The sequence below is a fragment of the Rhinolophus ferrumequinum genome, chromosome 7 (genome assembly GCF_004115265.2).
Source record: "Rhinolophus ferrumequinum isolate MPI-CBG mRhiFer1 chromosome 7, mRhiFer1_v1.p, whole genome shotgun sequence".
Taxonomy (NCBI): Eukaryota; Metazoa; Chordata; class Mammalia; order Chiroptera; family Rhinolophidae; genus Rhinolophus; species Rhinolophus ferrumequinum.
The window spans coordinates 60,029,789-60,055,298 of record NC_046290.1 but is presented as its reverse complement, the minus strand read 5'-3'; the positions used below and the strand labels follow the sequence as shown (position 1 = coordinate 60,055,298).

General features: G+C 37.5%; 1 long non-coding RNA gene across 4 annotated transcripts in view; it reads right to left on the bottom strand.

Annotated features, from left to right (window-relative positions):
* Window positions 1-233: 233 nt before the first annotated feature.
* LOC117024833 (uncharacterized) overlaps window positions 234-25,510 on the bottom strand; it is a 52,839-nt gene continuing 27,562 nt past the window's right edge. For all 4 annotated transcript variants that reach the window (XR_004423524.1, XR_004423525.1, XR_004423526.1 and 1 more), the window contains 2 exons: window positions 1,836-1,966; window positions 234-1,732 (listed from right to left, as the gene is read on the bottom strand). This is a non-coding gene — a long non-coding RNA (uncharacterized LOC117024833). The remainder of the gene's footprint in view (window positions 1,733-1,835; window positions 1,967-25,510) is intronic.

Below are 25,510 nucleotides of genomic sequence, written 5' to 3'. Positions count from 1 at the left end.
GCCCTAATATGATTTTTCAGGATGACATACCCTGAACATAAGCCCTAAAGCATCTTTTGGAGCAAACCTTAATGTAAGACCCTGTCTTACATTCGGGGAAACACGGTAGGTGAAAGCAGACGTTTCTCATTCTCAATTGCTTAAGATTTTTCTCTTTTTTTCATAAAACAATTTTTATTTTATAAAACAAAATTTTTTTTTAATTTTTTAATTTTATTTTTTTATTTTTCAAATACAGTATTAAATTAGTTTCAGGTATACAACATAGTGATTAGATAAGATTTTTCTTTATTAAAACAATGACAACCCAGAGAAGACACTGATGTGGGAGGAAGATGAAGGGGTTGAGATGGGGGGGGTCACCAGAGTAGTGCATTGGTCCAATTGTGTTCCTACAGTTCTCTTTCCAATCTTGCTGTATTCAGACACCTAATTATATCACCATATGCTTTGAAAAGAACATTTTTTCACTGCATCTAAAACAAGCATATGAAATATGCTTTCAATGTTATCTTTTAAATGAAGTGAAGAAGAATTGATGTAGTATATAATGGTTCTAATATATAAAGGGCTTGAAGACCTTTGAGATATAATATCAGAAAAGATAGATTAATAATTTTCTTGACATATTTTTGCATGTTTGATTAATTAATTGGTGTCTTGAGACTATGTCATTTTATATCAAGATTTGAATGTACATGGGTTAATTTACTAGTGAATACCATTTTAATTGGATTCGAAATTGGGGTATATGTCTCTGAGGATCATAACTGGTCAGGGTAGTCAAAAGAATTAATACACTTCAGAATATTAACTTATTTTTGAATGCCTTAAGGTCCTCCTGAGTTCATAGATTTATGCAAGTTTTCCTCTCAGCACAAACTCATGCCCATACATTTGGGTGTTATAAAAGATTAGTCAAATGTAAAATTATGAAAAGTAGTAAAACAATTTATCATAGGATTCTGTTACTGATTTTTAAATTAGTTGACTGTAAATGCACATATAGTATCTAGGAAAAACTCAACTGTATGTTTCTTGGATGCCTACATCTATTTTCTACCAAAGAGGAACGCATCCATCAGTGTTACTAAGCCATTTAAACAATGATTTCTGTCAATCTGTTTTAGAAATGAATGTGTCAAAATATTCTCAAGTAGGTTAGAGGTTAGAAATCATGAGCATTAGTCTTGACACTTCAATTCACTATTTTTGCAACCCTAGCCAAGTTAATCTGTCTTTTTGTGTTGGGTTAACCTGTCCTTATCTACAAAATGATGCTGCACTCTAACGTTGCCAAGGCTCATTGAAGTCTTGGTCTATGAAGCCTGCAGAGAGACGAGATTGTGTGTATTTGCTAACTTTGTTGTGCTTATTGAGATACCTACCAAATATTCAAAGACACCAAATACAAGGTATTTGCATACCCTACAGTTTACAGGCATGAGGTTTGGAGAAATCCTGTAACAATTTTGGGCCAAACAATGAGCAGAAGCCAACCTCATAATGCGCCAGTACACGTCAGTAGATCCCAATATATTCCCAGAAACATCTTGAAGTAAGGCAAGTGGTCCAGCAATACCTTCCAGGCAACATGTAAGAGATCCTGGGCATGTTATCTTACAATCATGAGTCCTGCTCCACGAGAAAACAAAGCATAGTCTTCTATGCACATTATCTTGTGTTTTATTGTCTTGCTTTGTGTGGGTTAGAAAAGATTCTCCAGTGTTATCTAGAAACAGAGGAGGCAAAGCTTCATGAGTACTTGATATGGCCATGAGTACTTGAAATTACCTGAGTAATTTGGCCACCTACCTACTTCGAACTTCACCTACCTTCTTTAACAGTGGGGCTCCCCCTTACTCTGCATGCGCCAGTGCAGCCATCTTGCCTCCTGCCTCAGGGTCTCGGCACCTGTGACTTCCTCTGGAAAGCTCCAACTGCTCCAGAGGCCCACAGTCTTGATCTAGTAACACATTCAGATCTGTTCAAGTATCACATTCTCAGGAAAACTTTCCATGACTTCCAGTCTAGAGCAGGTGTATGTATGATGAACTCTAAAGGACTGTGATCCTTTCCTTCACTTATCTACATTTGTAATTATGCATTTATTGATGGCATTATTTCAATAATGTCTATTTCCCCAACTCAGTGAAAACATTCATCAGAGTGTGTCCTTTGAGCCTTTGCTCACCAGTTCTGTGTTTCATTTTCATAGATGCAAGGAACAAAAACTAATTCTGGCTGATTTACAAGACTATAGATAGGAATTAAAAGCCTCTGTCTGGCACCAAGCTGCCTGCATCTGAATCCTGACTCTGCCACTTATGACCTCTGTGGTCTCAGACAGGTTGCTTAATGTCTATATGCCTGAGCTTTCTCATATGTAAAATAGGATAAAAACACTATTTACTTATTAGAAGTGTAGTAAGGATTGAATGAGTTTCTTTATGTAAAACACTTAGTAAGAATAGAAAAAAGCAAATGTTAAGCATCCACAAAATTTTAGCTATTATTTAAATAGAAAATAAATTTATTTAAAAATTTTAAAGGATATCAGCATTATCAGAATGAAATATTATTAAAAGGTGATTGAGTGATACCTTATGATTCTGGAAAAGGGAAAAGTACAGGGGTAGAAAAGATTAAGGTTTGGGGATAAGTGAGGGGTAACTACAAAGAAGCAGCAAGAGAGAATTTGAGGCATGATGAAACTGTTCTATTATCATCACTGTGATGATGGGCACAAGACTTTATTACATATTTTCAAAAATCCACAGAACTGTCTACCGCAAGAGTGAATTTATTGAATGTAAATTTTAAAGTGAAAGGTTATTTGATAGCTCATACAACCACTGTAATGTTGGAGAACTAGGCCTAGACATGGAGCAGAAATAAAGAAGGCTAATCAATATTGAGGAACACAGCCCCAGTCAGAACAAGGCACCTTAACTCCTGGATGCTGAATGCCAGAGACCACACCACCACCATCATCCAGGCCACAGAACATGCAAAGCTGCCACTGGCATTTAGTGCCACTGCTGCCCTTACTCCCTCTACAAGCTAGATATTGACAGTTCCATTTCAGCCACCTGACACTATAGAGGATTTTCTGTCCCTATTTCTTGGGCTACTAGTTACCAATTCAAAGTCTCCGGTGGGTGAAAAAGATTAGCCAAATCTAGATCATGTACACATATCTTAGCTGCAAGAGCACTAGATAAATGAGTGTCTGTTTTAGCTTTATAATTATAGGCAAATGCTACCCCCAACAACACTAATAAGATGGAAAATTAACCTGAATATACGGTTGGGTTCAGATGACAGGAATCAAAAACTAAAAACTAATATAAAATAAACATGTTAATGGTAGTTTTCAATAAATACCTGTTAATAAGATTTACAGCAGAGTGCTGAAATTGGGCCCTTAATTAGAAAAGGGTTCTTAACAAATCTCTTGATCCGTAACAAATTATTCCCATCTAATTTAAGTAAACTAGAATTCAAGAAGAAGCAGTATGTTATAGTTGAAAGAAAACTGAACCAGGCATCCATAGATCTTAAATTCATGGACAAATGCCTTGACCCCCTTAAGGGTTTACTCCCATATCTATCAAAGAAGCCCTACATGGCGTTGTTGCAAGAGTGAAATGAGGGGGAAATTACTAAAGAGTTTTTAAAACTCTAAATCCTATATAAATGCAATATAAGACTTTTAAATGATTTAAATGTCTGTGTCCAGTAATGGTAGACCTCCAAGACATATTTGCTAGAGATGAAATTGCTAGCATTCTGCTTCATCTTTCCATATCAGGCTATGGAAAAAGGCATATTCCCACCTATGCTCCCAGGCCATCTCTCCACCCATTTCCCAGCTATTTTTATGCCTCCCATGAGAAGAAGAATTGCTACTGTCTTTAGCCTTACTCTCAGATTAAATTTTACTAGTGGCAACACCACTATTCCTTAAAGACAAAAACAGTTTCCACTGCTTTTCTGTCACTTCCTGTTCCTATGCTATTAGGTCATAGAGTGGAGCCTGACCTCAGAGGTAGGTCAGCCATGCTTTTCCATAGTCTGGCTAGGTAATAGCACTTAGTCAGGAAGCAGGGAGCAAGAAGCCCTGCTTAGATTTCTAGGCCTCTTCCTCATGGATAATTGCCATTTCATAGGGAAACCTTCCTTCTGAAAATGTGAGCACTTGCCCAGCTGTTCTCTTTTAGAAGTCATTACTTGTACTTTGCCCACCCTCAACTGGGCTGTTGTTCCTTAGTCAAGAGTTCTGGAGAGAAGGTGAGTCAGTAGTAGAATTTCATATTAAAATTCCATCCAAAACAGAAAATATTTTTAGTGGAAGAAAAAATAAAAAAGACTTAGAACAACATTATAATTCTGTTCCTGTCCAAATGAAACGTCCCCAAATCCTGTGTATATTCTTACGTGATTATGAATATAATTTCTTAAAAGGTCATAAAAAATGCAAACCAAACCTATAAACCATTCCTGCTGTTCAAGAGGAGAATGGGATGGCAAGAGTTAAAGAGGGAAAATGTGAGCAGAGATGTTGACTTTTTCCTCTGTGTAGTTCTATATATTGTTTTAATTTTTACAATGAGCATGTATTAATATATTATATATGAGTGTTTTTAAAGATCAGGTTTACTAGTTTTTAATACATAGAAAAATAACTTGGTGAATGTCAGAAATCTAAGAAACAGAAATACCATATACAAAAGACTTCCTTAAGCAAATACATGCCTTACCTAAAATAAAATCTACCCTCCCACCAAAAAAAAAAACTTTAAGAACTATGAAAACCTGTGAACAAAAGTCATTAAAAGAAGATATTAAAAGATATAATACCCAGTCAAGATGGTGGAGTAGGTAAACACTGTGCTTGCCTCTTCTCATGACCACATCAAAATTCCTACAGAACCACCATCATAGATAATCGCCTGAAGTCTACCTGAACAAAAGTCCTACAACTAACAGAAGAAGCCACCTCAAAACTGGCAGAAAGGGCAGAGACACAGAACAGGCTGGTCCCACACTTTCATGATGATTAAAAATTGGGAGGGGTATCTCGGCTGTGGATGTCTGCTTGATAGAGTAAGGGGAACCAGCCCTACATCAGAATCCCCAACCAAGCGTTCCATTGCCGGGGAGAGATATCCCCACAATTTCTGGCTGTGAAATTGCCAGAGTGACATTGTGGCTGAGTGAAATGGTCCCAGGCATTCCTCTTAAAAGGCCTTACTCATTGACAGACTCACTCATTCTGAGCTCTAGCACTGAGACAGTAGTTCAAAAGGTTCCAGAGACATACAGTTTGGAACTGAACAGCATGGCATCAGAGCAAGGGCTGGAGGGGTAGCTTTCTCCCAGACAAAAGTCCTGGCAGAATCCATTCTTTCTTTGTTGAGCTCTCCCTGTCCCAGCATGCAGACACAGACAGTTGCCATATCTGAGTCTCCATCAACCTGGTTAACATGGGTTGCCCCACCCTGGTGACTCCCTGAGACCCCACCTCACCCAATTTTGGGGTCCACACAAGTTGCTTCCAGTGGTTTTTCCATACAAACAGCCTGTCTTGGCTCCTGCTGCAGACTTTCTTAAAATCTCTCAAAGGTTCACAAAATCCCAATAAGCAGCATCTGGCCTTGGCATGCTCTATACCTTGTGCTGAGCAGCCCCAAGCCCAATCTTAATGGGAGCCAGCCACAGTTTGCAGCTTAGCCTCTCAAGGCAGCTCCAAGCTCAGCACAGGTGGTGGCCATGTGCAGATTGATTTGTGGCTCATGCCACATGGCCCAGGCATGGCACAGCCTGTGCCTGAATTTGACCTGCAGTGGGGCATAGCCGCCTTACCTAATACATATAAACAAACACAGAGAGGCAGCCAAAATGGGGAGACAATGAAACATGTCCCAAATGAAAGAACAGAACAAAGCTCTAAAAAAAAAAAAAAAAAAAAAAAATGGAGACAAGCAATCAACCAGATTCAGAGTTCAAAATATTAGTTATATGGATGCTCAGTGATCTCAGTGAGAACTTCAACAAAGAGATAAGAAAAATAAAAAAGGAGATAGAAAGCATAAAAAAGAACTAGTTAGAATTGAAGAATACAATAACTGAAATGAAGACTACAATAGAGGTAGTCAACAGTAGATTAGAGGAAGGAGAGGATAGAATCACCAATTTGGAGGATAAAGTAGCAGAAAACACTCAATCAGAACAGCAAAAAGAAAAAAGAATCCAAAAAAGCTGACGATAGTTTGAGGGGCCTCTAGGACAAGATCAAGCATAACAACATTCACATTATAGGAGTACCAGAAGGAGAAGAGAGAGAGCAAGCAATTGAAAACCTATTTGAAGAAATAATGATGGAAAACTTACCTAACCTGGCAAAGGAAATAGACATGCAAGTCCAGAAAGTGTACAGAGTCCCAAACAAGATGAACCCAAAGAGGCCCACAGCAAGACACATCATAATTAAAATGCCAAAGTTTAAGACAAATAGAGAATCTTCCAAGCAGCAAAAGAAAGACAGTTAGTTACCTACAAGGGAGCTTCATAAGACTATCAGCTGATTTCTCCACAGAAACCTTGCAGGCCAGAAGGGACTGACACAAAACATTCAAAGTGATGGAAAACTAGGATCTACAACCAAGATTACTCTACCCAGCAAAACTATCATTTATAATCAAGGACAGATAAAGAGCTTCCCAGACAAGAAAAAGCTAAAGGCGTTCATCACCATCAAACCAGTATTACAAGGAAATTTAGAGGGACTTCCTTAAGATGAAAAACAAAACAAAAAAAATAAAAAATATGAACAATAAAATGGCAACAACTACACTCTATCAACATTTACTTTAAATGTAAATGGATTAAATGCTCCAAACAAAAGATAGGGTGGCTGAATGGAAAAGAAAACAAGACCCTTACATATGCTGCCTACAAGAGACTCACTTTAGATCGAAAGACACACACTGACTAAGTAAAGGGATGGAAAAATATATTTCATGAAAATATAAAAACTGGAAAGCAATACTTATAACAGGCAAAGTAGGCTTTAAAACAAAGGTTATATAATAAGAGACAAAGAAGGACCTACTAATCTCACTTCTGGGTATTTATCTGAAGAAACTGAAAACTACTTCAAAGGGCATGTGTATCCATATGTTCATTGCAGCATTATTTACAATAGCCAACATAAGAAGGCAACCTCGGTGTCCATCAATGGTTAAATGGATAAATACATATTTACAATGGCGTATTACTCAACCATAAAAATAATGAAAATCTTACCATCTGCAACAACATGGATGGACCTAGAGGGTATTGTGCTGGGTGGAGTAAGTCAGAAAAAGACAAATGCCATATGATTTTACTTAGATGTAGACTCTAAAGAATAAAATAAATGAACACTCATAGATACAGAGAACACTTTGATGGTTGCCAGATGGGAGGGGATGGGTAAAAAAGGGGGAGGGATTAAGAAGTACAAATTGGTAGTTACAAAGTAGTCATGGGAATGTAAAGTACAGCAAAAGGAATATAGTCAGTAATATTGTAGTAACTATGTATGGTGTCAGATGAGTACTAGATTTATCAGGGTGATTACTTCATAAGTTATATAAATGTCTAATCACTATGCTGTACACCGGAAACTAATATTGTATGTCAACTGTACTTGAAAAAAAATTTTAATTCTTTTTTAAAAACATATAATACAAAAAAATTCCCATTTTAAGTTTTATTCTTGGCTTGCTTAACATGGTGTCAACTCTGGGCCTTTTCTAGAACTTGACCATTAATCAATAGGTATTTCAAGGGATGGCTGAATGGATGAAGAATTACGAATTTCCTGAGAACAAAAAAGAGGGTGCAGTTTGCCAAACCAAGAACTGATGTGTGTCGTCTAAAGTCAGTATGCTTACCAGTTGCTACATATTATATGTAGACATGTAGCACACGAGTGTGTTATGTGTGTGTGTATTAACACAATTCATTCAAAATACATATTGCTGAGCCTCCTAAAACCAAGAGCTATCATTTAGCCATCTTTATATCAGACTACCCAGCACAATAACCTGACACCTTGTCAACTGAAATGTCTGGACTATGTAACAATATTTTAGCTATCATTGATTGAAGACTATGCTGGCGACTTAAATGCATTGTCATTTAACCTACAACTTACTAGGTAGGCATGACAGCCTGAATTGTGTTCCCTCAAAATTCACATGTTGAAATCTTGACACTCAGTGCCTCTGAATATGACTGTATTTGGAGACAGGGTCTCTAAGGTGGTAATTAAGGTAAAATGAGGACATATGGATGGGCCCTAATCCAATATGACTGGTGTCCTTACAAGTAGAGAAGATTAGGACACAGACACACACAGAAGAGAAACCATGTGAAGATACCAGAGGAAGACAGCTATTTTCAAGCCAAAAAGAGAGGCTTTACTTGGCCTTCCAGCCTCCAGAAATGTGAAGAGAATAAATTTCTGTTGTTTAAGCCACCCAGTCTGTGGTACTTTGTTATGGCAGCTCAAGAAAACCATTAGTAGGTAAATTATTTTACCCTACTACCTGATTCTTTTGAGATTGACTCAAGTTCTGGTGTTATGCCCAGTGGACTTGTAATAAGTATCTGTTATTTATCTTACCCTCCCCTTCCCTTTTGATTTATTTTGGTAATGGTACCCTGCTCTTTCTAAGGGTTCTTATTCCATGGAGTCCTGATGGATCTGCCAGCAAGGGTGAGAGTGCATGATCCAGACAATGACATCCTAAGATTCCTTCCCACTGCAGTTAACCCAGAACAAACTGTTGGCCCAAGTTTGCAATCAGTCTCTCTCTCATGGGATCTGAAACCTGCGTGGGAGTCACACAGGATCAAAGAAATCTGGAGTCATGGCATTTCAAGTCTAGTGCCCTAAAGAGATTATCCATGAGTTCTCACCACAGAGATCCCTGGAGCCACTCTGGTTCTTGATCTTCCCAAGGCCTTGAATGTTCAATCCCTCTTGTGCTTCTGAACCAATTCTTTCCCTTTTTTAGCCTAAACTCACTAGTGACTGTTCCTTGAAGCCTCAGTGATATACATATTATTTTGTACACTTGAGTCCCTCTCATGATAGTCTCTTACTAAATGAGTTAATTATATAAACTTGGGCCCTTTAAGGAAAAATGTTTGTAAATATCTTGCAAAGCAAAACTTTCAATCACACTTATCCAATGTAGGTAAGTGACAATACCATTTCACAAGTAGAAAAGGTCAAAGAACAGATACTAACACATGAACAGAATTTTGCAACACTTCAAACAGAACTTATACTAAGAAAATTAGGGGTGAGAGAAAACAGTACATGAAAATTCAAATTACAGAAGTATAGAATTTGCTCAATAACCAGGCTGGAGTTCGTACCAGCCACATACTACGAAACACAGCTAACATGAAGCTGGAGTATGACTGAGTGTAGGATTTTTGCAACAATAACTTTGCCCTACTGAACTATCATACCCCAAAATCAGATGTTTTCTAAAGAGAGAACCTACCTTATTATCGATGTGACTTAATATCATGACTTCGTAAAAGAATTTTAAAATCGCTTTCAAAAGCAGTGCTTCCTAATATCCTTACACAAGTACTATGCAAAGAAGTTCTGTCCTATTTGCCAAAATAGTGATTTCCCACAATGGAAATTACTTACTCTGCATTTACCACTTATAGCACTTACACTTCGTTGGCATAAAGTTTATAAAAAAATATATTCTCCCAATACCATATCATTCACAATTTAAAAATTGCCTAGAGCCAAATAATATAATTAAACCTCTGAATTAACATAACCTTTTTCCACTTAAATTTTAAAACATCAATACAGGTTTCATTTACTTTTCCATACTCCTTCAATATTAGAAATTAAATTTCATTAACTTTTTTTAACACCTAGGAGATTTTTACTTGAGGTTTCTGCTTTTCTTTACCCAAAGAACTACTATAATAGTTTTCAAAAGCTTTATAAGCCACGATCTAAACTGACTGGATCATTTATGAAACTGTCATCATTCACACTGCCTTTTTTTTTTACCTTAATTATTACTTATTAGGAATGGCCTTTTACATTCCAGTGAAGTAAAGTGACCTCCTGAGGTAGGTTAACTAATGGAATCAGTAGGAAAGACTTATCATCGTGTCCTATGTCCAAGTAAGTTTGTGGGTCCCTGTTACGAGCCTCAGAGCTAATACCTACTTATTTTGCCCAACTACAAATCTGCAAATCAAAATCCCTTCTTCCCGTTCCCTCCATCTTCCTACCATCCCTTCCCCCCTCCTTACTCCCCCTCGCCACTATTTCTCTCTGCTGCCTACATACTTTGAGTGCCAAGAACACATTCACATCCCTCTCTCCCCCTCTCTCCCTCTTCTCCTCTTTAGTTTCTGAATGTTTCCATTTCAGTGTTCTGGATCAATCAATCCCAGCTCAACAAATTAGCCCCTAAATAGAGACAAACACAGGAAGAGGAAATAGTTATGACTTTCAAGGTGCCAAAAGCCTCCATGGTGCTTTTTTCCTTTATGTAACAGTTAACACTGTCCCAAACTCCCACACTAATAACCACAAGAGCAGTTTAAGGCCTGGTTTCTTGAGATCAACTCGCTTAAAATACGTACAGCTGCCATGGTAAGTTAGCACATGAATAGCCATTAACATGGTAGAGGGTCATGTGCTGGGGATGAATCCCAAGTAGTACGTAGCATAGACCCAGACATTTAGCTCTGATATGATCCAGTCATTACTAGAATCACAGATTTAAAGATAGGCGTGAAGGAATGAGACAGTATAAGATGTAAGTTATGATCTGGAATGAGAGAAGGAAAAGTCTATACAGTAAGGTGAATTGCTTCAATGAGAATGACAGGCGCAGATGCATGTTTGTGTGTCATGTGAAGTTATAAGTTTTTGAAAATTGTCACAAAAGTGAATATTTATTTAGGATGAGAAAATAAATAATGAATTATTCATTTCGAAAAGCTGGCTATCTGACAGACTTTTTAACACTGTTTCCTACATTTTTCATCTGCGTACTCTTTGACCACCTTTTCAAATGACAACAATTAGGTCATATATTCTAAATAGAGAAGAGAAAAGTAATTCAATCTTTCTTCCAGCAAGGTTGGCAGATTTTTGGCTTTTATTATTGATAGATTCTAAAAGTTTCTTTTAATTTCACAATGCCTGATATGTAATGCCGAGTAAATTTTTACAATTTTTTTTCAAATTTGACAAAGTCTCTCATGAAGTTTTTTTCCATACATGACTAGTTTTTGGTTCTATGCATTTCAAACCTTGTTTCTCTCTGTTGCCTACATACTCGTATTTTGAGTGCCAAGAACACATTCACATCACAATATGCTCCCTGGTCTTGCACCTTCAAATCCATTTGCCACTGTAGGAAGCAGTTCCTACACAAGGACAGTAGCTTTGGTTGTGAAACCACATGTTAAATGTAGAACACATCAGCAGCCTTTCTTTTTATAACATTTCTCTGTAACCAAGTCATGAGACACAGAAGCATTTCAAGTATCAGACAAATCTACACCCACTTTTAATTGTATGTTAAATGGAGTCAATCAAATGAATTTGCCAATAACTTCCTCTTCAACAGAGCAATTGCTTCTTATAATTTGGCTTTTCTTCAGGCCTTTTTAGATAGCGGTGCTGACCAAATTATCGTGTTATTCAGAAAAGTCAATGAAACATTCGATCATATTTATTTTCAATAGGTAAATTCATATTCAGCTGCCAAACAAGAAAAGTATTCCTTCTAACTCAAACCAAAATCAGTTTTAAAAAGACACTGTTCACAAAGAATGCATATAATGAACCGGAATGTCTTACATTTAAAGCTACCCATAGCAATGCAGGCAAATGTGAATGCATTAATTTGCAGGTTGTAGGGGGACATCCTACCATTCATGTTATTTCATTCTTATAAAATGTAATGTTCTACCAAAAACTAAATGGTTTACTGAAGAATTGATAATACTTCCAAAGAAACTAATAGAGAAGGTAGATTTAAAAATCATGATATAAAAACAGTATTTCCATAGAGTTAATTGAAAGCATCTATTCACACTATTCTTAGGATGGCTACAAAATTTCTGATTTGTGTCACAATGACTTTATAAAAATTAAAAAGCTACATGAGCTTTTTACTCTGAATGTAATAATTTACTGAAACATGGAGACCAAAAAATACTTCTTTATCACTTATTTGGTCCTTTAGGAAATGCCTATTAAAAACAAAAAGTTTAGGAGGTCAAGATAAAATAGATGTTTTAAAACTTGCTTTGAACTTCTGGTCAAGATGGCAAAGTAGGTAAAGGTTGTGCTTGCCTCCTCCCACAACCACATCAAAATTACGACTAAATTATAGAAAAACCATCCTTAAAAACCACCTGAAGACTAGCTGAACAGAACGCCTATAAATAAGGATATAAAAAAAAAGTCACATACAGACCTATAGAAGGGGCAGAGAGTAGAAACAGGCTGGTCTCACACCCACATGTGGCAGTTAAGAATCGGGAGTCATATCTCAGCTTCAGAAGTAACCCCTCAGGAGCAAGGGGTCCCAGGCCCACACCAGGCTGCCCAGCCTGAAGCACCAGTCTCCACAACAGCTGGTTGTGAAAATCAGGTGAGCTAGAGTGCTGCTGTAGACTCTGGCATTCTCTTAAAGGGCCCAAGCACAGACTTGCTCACACACACATACTCGCCCTAAGCTCCAGCAAAAGCACAGTAGCTCAAAAACTGCCAGGGACATACGACAGGAATTGAATTGCCTGGCTGCAGAGCAAGGGCTACAGGGGCAGCTCTGTTTGGGACTAAAGTGCCAGCAGAAGCCATTGCTCCTTTGTTGAGCCCTTTCACTACACAGCCAGCAGGCACAGGCGGAAGTTCTGGTAGGCAACAATGTTCCTTGGTTGAGCCCTCCCCACACACAAGGTTCAGGCTGGCACCAAATCTAAGTCTCCATTAACCTGGCTAATATTGTCTCAATCCACCCTGGTGATTCTCTGAGACCTCACCCCACCCAATTCACATGCCCAGCTGGAACCTCTTTCAAAGGCTAATCCACACAAGTGGCGTGCCTGGGCCCACACTGAGGACTTTTCTAAAATCTCTCAAAGGTCCCTAAACTCCAAACAAGCAGCATCTGGCCTCAGCATGCCCTATGCCTTTTGCTAAGCAACCCCAAACCTGGAGCTAGTGGCAGTCAGCCTCAGTTCATAGCATAACCACCTCCAGGCACCTCAAAGCCCAGGATAGGCAGCTACCAACCACAGACCATTTATAGAACCTATCAGGTAGCCCTTGGTCGACACAGACAGCAGCTGAACTTGGCCTGCAATGGAACACCTCCCAAGAGACCCCAGAACCAACATATCTGGTGGCTGGCTTCAGATCATACCAGAGCACCACCCAATTAGTCCACAAATGTCACGCCCAAAGGGTGGACTCAGCAGGCACCAGAGCCCCACTAAAGTTAATCCCACTCACTGGGGTCAGCCTTCACATAATAGTTTGGTCACTGCAATCATGGCCAGTCCTCACAGCTAGTCAGCCTGAAGGTAAATCCCACCTACTGACATGATAACAACAATCAAGGCTCAACTAAAACAGGAGATCACACACAACCCACACAAGGGACATATCTGAAGCACCAGCTACACCACTGGTCCCCACAGGAAACCTACTACTTAAGGCCACTCTGCCAAGACTGGGAGACATAGAGATACACCTAATACATAGAAACAAACACAGGGATGCAGCTAAAATAAGGAGACAAAGACACATGTCCCAAATGAAAGAACAGGACAAAACTCCAGAAAAAGCACTAAACAAAACAAGGCAAGCAATCTACTAGATGCAGTGTTCAAAACACTGGTTCTAAGGATGCTCAATGAATTTACGAGAAGAATAGATTATCTCAGTGAGAACTTTGAAAAAGAGAGAAGAAACATAAAAAATAAGATAGCAAACATAAAAAAGAACCAATGATAAATGAAGAATACAAAAACTGAAATAAATTAGATGGAATCAACAGCAGATTAGATAAAGCAGAGGATCAAATCAGTAATTTGCAAGACAAGGTAATGGAAAACAACCAATCGAAACAGTAAAAAGAAGAACTTTTTAAAAAATGAGGATAGTTTAAGAGATGTCTGGAACAACATCAAGCGTAACACTCGCATCATAGGGGTACTATAAGAAGAGAGACAACAAGGAATTGAAAACATATTTAAAGAAATAATGATGAAAAACTTACCTAACCTGGCAAAGGAAATAAACATACAAGTCCAGGAAGTGCAGAGTCTCAAACTAAATGAACCCAAAGATGCCTACACCAAGACATGTCATAATTAAAATACCAAAGGTTAAAGACAAAGAGAGAATCTTAAAAGAAACAAGCAAAAAGCAGTTAGTTACCTACAAGGGAGCTCCCATAAGACTGTCAGCTGATTTCTCAACAGAAACTTTGCAGGCCAGAGGGACAGGCACAAAATATTCAAGTGATGAAAAGCAAGCATGTACAACCAACATTATTCAACCCAGCAAGGCCTTAGAATCAGAGAGATAAAGAGATTCCCAGACAACAAAAAGCTGAAGGAGTTTATCACCACCAAATAAGGATTACATGAAATGTTAAAGGGATTTCTGAATAAAGGAAAAAAATGAAAAATATGAATAAAAAAATATTGCAAAGAAAAAAAATTCTCATTGAGAAAGGCAAGCACATAGTAAAAGCAGTGGATAAACCAACACTAAAGCTAGTACAAAGATTAAAAGGCAAAAGTAGAAAGAGCGTGACTAATTACAACAATAGATTAAGGGATACACACATACACACACACAAAAGAAGTAAAAACTTATGACAAAAACATAAACACGGAGGGGGTGAGTAAAAATGGTACTGATTTTAGAATGTGTTCGAACTTAAGCAACCATTAACTTAAAATAGACTGCTATAAATAACCTTGGTACAGCTGAAGCACATGTTAACAACAAACCAAAAATCTAAGAGATATACAAGAAATAAAGAGAAAGAAATCCAAACACAATACTACAGAAAATCATCAACATACAATAGAAGAGAGCAAGAGAGTAAAAAAGGAACAGAGAACTACAAAAACAATCAGAAAACAATTAATAAAATGGCATTAACTACATACCTATCAATAATTACATTCAATGTAAATGGATTAAATGCTCCAATCAAAAGATGAGCAGATACAGATGTGGTACATATATACAGTGGAATATTACTCAGCCATAAAAAAGAATGAAATCTTACCATTTGGGACAATATGGATGGATCTAAAGGGTATTATGCTAAGTGAAATAACTCAGAGAAAGACAAATACCATATGATTTCACTTACATGTGGAATCTAAACAACAAAATAAATGAATAAACAAACTCATAGACTACAGAGAAAAAAACTGATGGTTGCCAGATGGGAGGGAGTTTGGGGGGGGCTGGGTAAAAAAGAAGTGCAGGGAATAAGTATAAATTAGCAGTTATAAAACAGTCGTAGGGATGGAAAGTACAGCTTAGGGAATACAGACAATAATATTTAATAACTATATATGGTGTCAGGTGGGTACAAGACTTATTGGAGGGATCACTTTGTAAGTTACATAAATGTCTAACTACTATGCTGTACACCTAAGCCTAATATAATATTGAATGTCAGCTTTTTAATATTTAAAAAGAGAAAAAACTTGCTTTGATTACAAACAATAGTAAAACGTTACTTAAAGGCAGTTGTTCTCAATCTTGGATGCATATTAGAATCACCTAAGGAGCTTTTAAAAATCTCACTGACCAATCCTCAACAAAATACTAGCAAACCGGATTCAGCAATACATTAAAAAGATCATACACCACAATCAAGTGGGATTCATTCCTAGTATGCAAGGTTGGTTCAATATCCGCAAATCAATTAACATGATATACCACATTAACAAAATGAAAAATAAAAATCATATGGTCATATCAATAGATGCAGAAAAAGCATCTGACAAAATCCCACAGCCATTTATGATAAAAACTCTTAGCAAAGTGGGAATAGAGGGATCATATCTCAACATAATAAAGGCTGTATACGGTAAACCCGCAGCTAACATCATACTCAACCAGGAAAGGCTAAAACCTTTACCCTTAAGATCAGGAAGAAGACGAAGTTGCCCACTTTCACCAATTTTATTTAACATAGTTCTGGAAGTTCTAGCCACAGCAATCAGACAAAAAAAGAAATAAAAGGCATACAAATAGGAAAGGAGAAAGTAAAATTGTCATTATATGCCGATGGCATGATACTACATATAGAGAACCCCAAACACTCCACCCAAAAACTATTAGAACTGATAAATGAATTTAGTAAAGCAGCAGGATACAAAATTAATGTTTGGTAATTAGTTGCATTTGTATATACCAATAATAAATTATCAGAAGGAGAAATCAAGAAAACAATCCCATTTACAATTGCTTCAAAGACAATAAAATACTTAGGAATAAATTTAACCAAAGAAGTAAAAGATATGTACTCAGAAAATTGTAAGACACTGAAGAGAAAAATCAAAGAAGGTACAAATAAATGGAAACACATACCATGTTCATGGATAGGAAGAATTAATATAGTTTAAATGTCAATACTACCTAAGGCAATATATAGATTCAACACAATTGCTATCAAACTACCAATGACAGTTTTCTCAGAAATAGAACATATAACCCTAAAATTTATATGGAACCATAAAAGACCCTGAATAGCCACGACAATCTTGAGAAATAAGAACAAAGTGGGAGGTATCACACTACCTGACATCAAATCATACAAGACTGTAATAATCAAAACAGCATGGTACTGGCATAAAAACAAACACATAGATCAATGGAACAGAATAGAAAGCCCAGAAATAAATCCATTCCTATATGGTCATTTAAACTGTGACAACGGAAGCAAGAATTTACAATGGGTAAAGACAGTCTACTTAATAAATGGTGCTGGGAAACTGGACTGACGCATGCAAAAAAATGAAACTGGACCACTTCTTTATGCCATATACGAGAACAAATTCAAAATGGATTAAAGACTTAAATGTAAAATCTGAAACCATAGAACTCCTAGGAGAAAAATTAGGGACTAAATTTGCAGATATTACCTTGAGTAATATTTTTAGAGATCTATCCCCTCAGGCAAGGGAAGTAAAAGAAAATATAAACATATGGGATTACATCAAACTAAAAAGATTTTTCACAGCAAAGGAAACCATCAATAAAACAAAAAGGCAGCCTATTGAATGGGAGAAGATATTTGTCAATAATACATCTGATAAGGGGTTAGTGTCCAAAATTTATAAAACACTCATTCAACTCAACACCAAAAAAAACAACCCAATTAAAAAATGGGCAGCGGACATGAAGAGACATTTCTCTAAAGAGGATATACAGATGACCAACAGACACATGAAAAATGCTCAGCCTCACTAATCATTAGAGAAATGCAAATAAAAACAACAATGAGATACCACCTCACCCCAGTCAAAATGGCTATCATCAATAAATCAACAAACAACAAGTGCTAGCGAGGATATGGAGAAAAGGGAACCTTGTGCACTGTTGGTGGGATTGCAGATTGGTGCAGCCACTGTGGAAATCAGTATGGAGGTATCTCAAAAACTGGAAATGGAACTACCTTATGACCCAGCAACTCCATTCTTAGGTTACCTATCCAGAGAAATCCAAGATGTTAATTCGAAAAAATTTATACACCCCGATGTTTATTGCAGCGCTATTTACAATAGCCAAGACTTGGAAACAACCAAAACGCCCATCAGTAGATGACTGGATTAAGAAACTGTGGTACATTTATACAATGGAGTATTACTCAGCTATAAAGAAGAATGAAATCTTACCATTTGCAATGATTTGGACGGACCTAGAGAACATTATGCTAAGTGAAATAAGTCAGTCAGAGAAAGACAAATACCGTATGATCTCACTTATATCTGGAATCTGAAGAACTGAATAAATGAGCAAAGTAGTCAGAAACAGCCTCAGAGATATAGAGGAAAAACTAATTATTGCTAGATGGGAGGATGGTGAGGATGAGGGAGAAGGGGAGGAGATTAGAAAGCACAAATTGGTAACTACAACATTGCCATGGGATGTGAAAGACAATTTGGGGAATACAATCAATAATGTTGTAAAGATTTTATAGCATATCCGATGGACACATGTCTTATTAGGGAGACCACTTCATGGACGGTGTAGATGCCTGACCACTGCACTGTACACCTGAAGATGAGGCTGAATAATATTGTATGTCAACTGTAGTTTTATATATATATATATATACACATACATACATGGGATATGGAGTACAGCATAGAGAATAGAGTCAATGGAATTCTAATAGATATATATGTCAGAGGGGCAATAGATTGGGGGAGGAGAGATATCACTTCATGAAGGGTGAAATGTCTAACTAGTACATTGTTTTGTACACCTGAAACTAATTTTTAAAAATGTTTTTAAAAAATCCTACTGTCCAGACCACACCCCAAATTAATTAAAATTTTTGCATAGAAGACCCAGACATCAACATTTTTAAAGGTCCCAAGTGATTCTGATATGTGTCAAAAGTTGAGAAAAATTGCTTTACAGCATATTCTTAATCAGCTAGCAGGCAGGAACAGACAGGAATACATTTAAGAATATTTGCTACGATTTAATTCAAAGGGAAAGGCTGTACAAAGTACCAAAGTTGTTTGCAGGAAGTCCTGAAAGTAAGAAGATTCAGGATAAAAATTATTGCAAGGATGTGGCTATAAGACTTTTTTGTCAAGACTTCAGGATTAAAAAAAAAAATTGACCCTCTCCACTATACAAATGGCTTCTATAACTAATATGTGCTTTTCCCACAGCACTGTGACTGTCAATCAAGCCAGAGCATAACCAGTCTTGAATAGATGTGTGGGCGCAGCTTTTAATTAATGGAGTAAACCACCAAAAGATTTATAAAAAGCCCCCCCAAAATTTTTAAGAAAATTGTAATAACAGAAGAAACTCCATTGGCTTAGACTAAAGGAGACAACAAATAAGAGCCCATAATGCCACAAATGTTCTACAGAGGGTGGAAAGCAGGTTTAGTCGCCCAACTACCACATGGACCATGTTAAAGGAAGGATGACATATAGGGCAGAACCAAAGATCCCAGAGGATGGAGCCAAGAGCACAGACTTATACCTAATCAAGCAACTGGCCCAACTGGATTTCAGAATTGCTATTCGTCAGGGCAGTCATTTCCTATTGCTGCCATAAAAAGTTACCACAAATTTAGTGAATTAAAACAGCACAAATTTATGATCTTACAGTTCTCTAGACCAGAAATCCTTCACGAGCTTCAACAAAATACCACCACAGTTTTGGCAGGGCTTTTTGGACGCTCTAAGAGAGATTATAGGAACAAGTTCCCTATTTTCTTGCCAACTATAAATGTGGGGCTGTCTCCAGCTTCTAGAGGTCATCACATTCCTTGGCCCATGACCTCTTTTTCCATCTCCAAAGGCAGCAGCCCCTCTCTGACTCACTCTTCTGCCTTCCTCTTTCACTTTTAAGAACTCAGGTTACTAGATTGGGCCCACCTGGCAATACAGAATAATCTTCCTATCTCAAGTCCTTAACCCTAATCATATCTACAAAGTCCCTTTTGCCATCTGTCATGCGGGGTCTGGTCCTGCTCCCTGCACAAGATGCAAGATATGGTGAGGCCAAAAAGGAACACCAACAGAGCCCTAGATAGGGAAGTCATACCACTATATTCTTGCCGGAGGCTTGTTTAGAGACACAGGAAGCAGGAGCCACACGACCCACAGTCTGCTTCTCTGCCTGCCAAGCAACCAACCAACCAACCAATCTACCCCCAGCGTAGCCACAGCAGCTATATTAGTGGCTAATGACTAACCGGTAACAGCTGATGGCCCCTCAGCCACAGTGGAGGGCCATCTGATTACAGCTGATGGCCATCTAATAACTCAGCCAGCACCTTTCCATGTGAGGCCTAGAGCCTGGAAACAGCTCTCTGGGACACTGTCCTCACACCATGTAAGTTAACATACTCATAGGTTCTGGGAATTAGGACATGGACAGCTTTGGGGAAACCTTTTCTATTACACCTATCATATCCACTAAGTGCTGTTAGTCTTCTTTTCTCCTTTTTAATAGTAATGTCTACTATGGTGATCCTATCTCTGTCCTACCAGGGTATGTATGGAGAAGGGGGTGGGAAGGACTGACAGTGGGAAAGAGGGACAGACAACCAGTCTCTAATGCACAGGTCTTCAGAGTAACTGGGTCTGCACTCAAGAAGCTGTACCCAAGCAACCACACATGAGGAGCCTTAGCCACATCCAGATCTGATTTACATGAAGGACTCCTGGATTTTTTGCTGCCACTGTAGCAGAATGACATTTTGTAGGACTTTGGAAGGGGGTTCATATATTTTGCAAGTGGGAGGGATGTAAATAATATACAACCAGAAGGCAGACTGTGGTAGACTGAAGATAACTGAAAATTCTTGATACTCTTTCTATTGAGAGACAGAGTCTGCATCCGCTCCCATTGAATCTTGTGACTCACAGTATGACCAACACAGTATGGCAGAAGTGATATAATGTGACTTCCAAGGCCAATTATTGTGCCTGTCAATAACACAGTGCTCAAAAATCACGCGTCAAGTGAGTGGATAAGTAAAGAGCCTACCATCTGTAGAAGTCAGGGTAAAAGATTACTTTAAATATAAATAATTATATATAGTCACATAACCATTTATTGGATGTTTACTATGCTAGGCATTATGCTAATACATGTATTATAATTGTATTTTATTATGATCATATAAAATAAATCCTATTGTATTATTAACAAAAGATTAAGTAATGTGAATATAATCATGTGGTTAGTAAGTGGCTTAATGGATATCCAAACCTGGGTCCCTCTAATGTCAGTACTCTCCTTCCTTTCTTTCTTTTAGTTCTTTTTAACTTCCTTTTAAGCTAGTCATATAAATGGTCCAAAAAAATCACCAACAGTACAAAAAAGTGTATGGTGAAAAGCACATTTCCCTCTCACTTCTGATCCTAGTCTCCTATCCCCCTTCTGAAAGAAAATCACTGCTACTAGCTTCCTGTGTATTGTTCTAAATATGTCCTTGGCATATACAAATATATGTAAGTATCCTGTCTTACACAAATGGTAGTATTTTAGGCGGCTGGATGGCTCTGTTGGTTAGAGTGTGAGCTCTCAACAACAAGGTTGCGGGTTCAATTCCCAAACAACTAAGATTGAAAACAGCAACTGGACTTGGAGCTGAGCTGTGCCCTCCACAACTAGATTGAAGGACAACAACTTGGAGCTGATGGGCCCTGGAGAAACACACCGTTCCCCAATACTCCCCAATAAAATTTATTTAAAAAAAAAAAAGGTAGTATTTTAAAGACAGTAACAACTTCTTTTCATACGAGTATGATCATTTATCTCCAAAATCCTTAAGCCATATACTGCATTCACACACACACACGTAAAAACTGGGAAGTCTCAAAGTAATCTGAGGCAGTCTATTGGTTTAAACAATAAAACATTTCATATGGTCAAAACAAATCAAATATTTTATTCCTCCAGTTTTTTTCAATTTAATCTCTTAACCATTTTGCCATGATGATATGATGTAAACAAATGATCCTAAATTTTTATACATAAAATAATGTCATTTATATACAAAGCAGCTCAAATTGTTATAAAATATCAACTTTTGCTTTTTGTGGATTTCTGACACATTTTGGAAAAAAAAAACTTGAAATCAATTAATGCAATGAAATAGTTAAATATCCATTCTATCCTTTGTAACAATTTAAGGGTATCAAGTATTATGTTGTGCGGGAGACCCTTCTCACTGCGCCATTTGTCATGCAAGGCATCAGGCGGGGTCTCTGCTCCCGCTCCCCACATAAGAACCCAGGATATGGCTAGGCCAAAAAGGAACACCCACAGAGCCATAGGTAGGGGAGTCATACCACTATAGTCTTACTGGGAGCCACACGATCTGCAACCTGCCGTCCGCTTCTCTGCCTGCCAACCAACCAACTGACTCACTAACCAACCAATGCAGCCGCGGCAGTTATATCAGTGGCTAATTGGCTAACTGGTTACAGCTGACGGTCAATTAGGCACAGCTGACGGCCATCTACTACCCGGGTCAGCACCTTTCCACGTGAGGCCGAGAGCCTGGAAACTGCTCTCTGGGACTTTGTCCCCACAATGTTCATTAAGCAAATGAAAAAAAATGTGATATAACTTAAATAGTAATATTAAAGATCTATTCAAGGTAGTAGGTTGAACAAAAGATAAATGGCAGAGGTTTAGTTCTGACACTATTTACTGATTTTTCACTAACCACTAGGGAAAAAACATGAGAGGTATACAATGAAAATATATGGACATTTTCCACAGACTTATGAAATATTTCTTCTTAAACATTCTGAACCTACAGCTAATTATATGGAAAAAAATTATCATGGCTACCCCTTATATTGAGGTTGCTTCCACATATTATCAATACAAACCAAATCTGAGCAGAAGTTTTCTGAAAAGGTAGCAGAAAAGTTTTATTAGTATAAAAGAAAAAAATATAAATTTTACAAAAGATGAAAGGAAGGTTTTGCAATACGAAAGATTAATTCAGTACTTCAAGAATCACTCTCTTAGAATAAGCATTTATGCTTCAAAAATATGAGAAAATTATCAAGCTGCAGCTTTCAGGATAAATATGGCTGATAAACGTCATACAGCATCTAACTATCAATTAATAAAACCTGTCCTTACTTTAGTAGTAAGAAAAAAATGGCCCAAATGTTTAGTTATACATTTTTCATCACACATGGGTAGGTTATATATCAAAATGACACCCTAAATAATGTATGTACATGAATAATTCACATTTGTCTTAGTTTGGATTTTCCCCAGAAGCATACTCTGCGACAAAGATTCTACTACAAGTGGCTAGTAGCTGATTTGGGAGGATATCCCAGGAAATACTATGTGGAGTGGGAAGTCAGTGAAGGGGCTTTTATCAAAGCAATTAGCACTGTGGGCAACGAGACTTGATACCCAAGAAGGACTAGGATAGTTAGTGTAGAATATGCCCAAACTTGGAACGAGGGAGCTGGGGTATTTATCCACTATCACTGGTGGAGGGCTGTTTCTCAAAGCTGTTGATTCATGGATACCTCTGACCTGCTGAGAACACAGACAAGGGTACGCAGACCAGAGACAGCCTTCAGATAGTGGCAAGACCTATGCACTACAGGGGTGGGACTTGAGGGGATATGGACAGTCTCTGCTATATGTTAGACCAGGGCAATCACATGTTATCTGTAAAGTTCCAGAGAGTAAATATTTTAGGGTTTGCGGGCCATTACAATCTCTGTTGCAGTTGCTCAACTATGCAGTTATAGCACAATAGACAATACATAAGCAAATGAGCATGGCTGTTTCTCAATAAAACTTTATGAACACTGAAATTTCAATGTCATATAATTTTCATGTTTTACGAAATGCCATTTTTCTTCTGATTTTTTTTCAACTACTTAAAAATGCAAAAACTGTTCTTAGTTTGCAGCCATACAAAAACAGGTGGTAGGCTGGATTTGGCCTACTGGCGATAGTTTGCCAACTCTTGTTTTAGACTATGAAGATATTACCAAACATTTATAAAATCCCCTGGGCTATAACATTCAATTTACAAGAATATCATATGATGATATTTAATAACCAATCTAATACAAAAAAAAACCCTAGTGTTTTGAAAATAGTTTATTTCCATTTTAGTCTACTGTTTTATGCTGGAGTTACTAATGAGTTATTAAATCAAGTGAACATGTATATGAAAATGCAAGTCATACAAATTATCTCAGACTTGTTTAAAAGTTGATAGCATTCATCTCACTAACCTGTTAGAGTACTCTTGTATCTGATGACTGCCAAAAAAATATATAAATTACTGTATCACAGTTTTTCATCAGGCATAAATGCATTGTACTACCTGCATATTTAAATTAACTGTTAAGTCTACATAATACAATCTAAATAAGTGAAGTGGTTAGATGGTGGGGATAGTCTTGGTTTATGTTTGCATAACAAGAACTTTTCTTTAGATTGTAAATTTATTTGGGGTTGATTTAAAGGATAGAGGGAACAAATGTTGTAGATTATAGAGGGGTATAAAGTCTTCTTCCAAAGGACCCCTTTTTGCCAACACTGTATCAGGCAAAAGACTCAGAGGACCTAAGCACAAATCTTCCAAGTGTAAACCGTGCTTTATCCTACCTCTGACCTCTGACCTCCTAACCTCCATGATCATCATTCATTTTGAAAATAGTTACTGAACATCACCTACATGCACAAAGCACCTTCTAGGTGATGGAGAGAGATCCTGTCTTTAAGAAATCCAAAACTTAATGGACAGATCACAATAATTCAACATAGTAAGTGCTCAATTAAATGTGTACACAATGCGGTGTGGGTTCCCAGAAGTGAGAGCGACTAACGAGCTTCACATAGATCATATTTGAGCTAATTCTTAAAGGATAAGTATGCTATAGGAAGGAATTTAGAATTTATCCTGCAGACAATAAAGAGATGAAAGGGCTCTGAGACAGAGTTTGACATGAGCTAAAAAGCACAGGCAGCAGGGGTGAAATGAGGAATCAGACTGTGAGACGTATCTTGGCTGGACTTCACTGATTAGATGTGGAATGAATGGAGCAGTAGTCAGTGAAAACTCAAACTGCTAGCTTGGTGGACTGCATGAATTGTGCTGATGTTGATCTTAATACATCATACAGGAGAGAAAAAAAGTCTGGGGACAAAATAGCAGTTTGGCTTTGAAAAAAGTGTGTTTAAGTTACCTGCATTGTATCCAGAATACTCATGGTACTAGCCTAAGATTAAAAAAAATGTCTGGGCTAACGGGTAAGATTTAGGAGTCTCTAATCCTTGGAGAGCTGTGAGGGAAAACAGAAGAGGCTGAAGACAAAATCCTGGTAGACACAAAAGTGTCCCTGTTTGTAAATGGATATAATTGTGCACCTTAGAGCAAGCATTCTGAACGCACAGTTAGGTTTCAAGAAGTTCTGCTGAAAATTGTTTGTTGATACCACCAATATTTATCAAATACCTTGTAGGTATCAAGCCCAGTGCTAAGTCACCCGTTTGCTGCAAAGAACCAGATAGACAAATTTGATGACTAACATAACTTACAGTCTATGGAGACAGACATTTAACAAGTAAACAAAGAAATAAAATAATTCCAGACTGTTCCAAGTACTGAGAAGAAAATGACTAGAGTGCTATAATAAAGAGAATAAC